At 29.4% G+C, this 2,113-nt stretch overlaps 1 pseudogene; it reads left to right on the top strand.

Moving 5' to 3' along the window:
* Positions 1-498: 498 nt before the first annotated feature.
* LOC108757205 overlaps positions 499-2,113 on the top strand; it is a 6,198-nt pseudogene continuing 4,583 nt past the window's right edge.

Raw genomic sequence — 2,113 nt, forward strand, 5'->3', positions numbered from 1 at the left:
ATATATATTCGTATATTACATATTATTTCTGATGATCTTATAATATATTTAATATACTATTACTATCTAATCGTAATAAGCAACATTCCTGCCTACTTTTAACTATTTTTATATAGATGTAAAACATAATTACAAAACAATAATTAACTATATTAAATTTGTTTATATCAGAATACATTACTGAATTTCCTTTTTTCTTCATACACGCATCATTATTTTATTATCGACGTATATTCTCCTCCTCCATAATATTTACTACCGCATCCAGCGCCGCGCTTTTTATCACATCGAACCCAATGAAAGCATCTACGATTTCTGGAATCATAGGAAAGCAATTCATAATTAATAGAATCTAATTACTTGCTTGATTTATAACATCTATATGATTTTAGATAACAACGATAAGAAATATTAAAGGATAGAGAACGGAGATAGTGACATTCGTCTGAGACTTGTTTGAGACGAGTTTCAAGAGATTCGCGACATCAACAAGCTTCTAAAGACGTGACATGAATAGTCATGGTTAAGATGGTGAAGCTAGCAGATTTGGTTGAGACGACTTCTCAATTTTCTCAGCTTTTCTGGGAAAACTTAATTGTTATTGCCTACCAAAGATGACGAGTGTTCGAGAAAATTGTGGTGCAAACTTTTGTGTAGAAAACCTGTGAAAGTATTGAATATACTGAAAGGGGGTAATTTTCTTTGTTTGTCAATATTGAAACATAATGAAAAATGAAATTGTTATTGGATTTAATCAATCGTCGATCGTTCAATGATCTATGACTTATCAGTTTATAACAAGTAGCATTATCTTTATTTATTAATAACGCTTCTTTTGTATTTGAAAAGTAGTATCTCTATTAGTAAAAAGTAGTATCTTTATTAATAACGTTTCTTTTGTATAAAGAATCCGGGTATGCAGAGACTGGTAACATGTTTGCTATATTAGGACCGAGGTATGGCAAAATACGGTACACATACAGGATGTCTCATTTTAATGTCGCACCTCAAATGATTGTTTTATTTTTGATTGCAAAAAAATGTTTCAAATAAAAGTTGTATGGTTTTGAGGCGAACATAAGATGATGTCATTAGTTTGAACTTGAATAGTTGCTTGAAGGTTAGCTTTAATTTCTTAAATGGAACTCCCTATTTTTTATTGCACATTCTTGTAGATCATCTCGAGAGCTTTCTAAAACACTATAATTAAGCTCATTTTCATTAAGTCTGACGACTAAAACCTTTTAAATGTTGTTCAGGATCATGTCTAACGAATAACATTCGTTAAGATCAAGAATCACATTAGCATTATCCAACCGACAACTAAAATTTTAATTCTTAAATGTTGTTCAGGATCACAGGACCTGGATAACATTAGAGTCAACATCAAAATCATTGGAGATTGTTTTTCTTATTTTCATTTTTGCACCAAGAATTCATTTTTATGTAAAAATAAGAATAAGCAGAACAATCTCCAATGATTTTGATCTTGACTAACTAATGTTATCCAGGTCCTGTGATCCTGAACAACATTTAAGAATTTAAATTTTAGTTGTCGGTTGGATAATGCTAATGTCGGCGATGCTGTAACTTGCAAGCCTTATAAAAGTACTTAATGAAAATGAACTTAAATTATAGTGTTTTGGAAAGCTCTCGAGATGATCTACAAGAATGTGCAATAAAAAGTAGAGGATTCCATTTAAGAAATTGAAGGTAACTTTCACATGACTTTCAAGCAACTATTCAAGGTCAAACTAATGACACCATCTTATATCACCTTCAAAGTCATACACTTTTGTCTGAAGTTTTTTTCTAATAAATAGGAAGATAGGCCAAACACGAGTTTAAAAATAAGATGAAAGTTTATTAAGACATTAAACTATAACATAAAATAATATTTAACAGATTAAAGGACTCTTCCTATACAAAATAAATAACAATAAATAAAGGGCAAAATAAGAATCAAACACATTTCTTTAAAAAAGTCACACAATTAAAACATTAAATTACAAATAGAGAAAAGTAAAATTGAAAAAATATATAATAAAATAAAAATTCAATTTAAATACAAATAAATTACAAGTTTCGGCTATCGGATTGAGCCCTCTTCAGA

The sequence above is a fragment of the Trachymyrmex septentrionalis genome, unplaced genomic scaffold (genome assembly GCF_001594115.1).
Source record: "Trachymyrmex septentrionalis isolate Tsep2-gDNA-1 unplaced genomic scaffold, Tsep1.0 scaffold134, whole genome shotgun sequence".
Lineage (NCBI taxonomy): Eukaryota > Metazoa > Arthropoda > Insecta > Hymenoptera > Formicidae > Trachymyrmex > Trachymyrmex septentrionalis.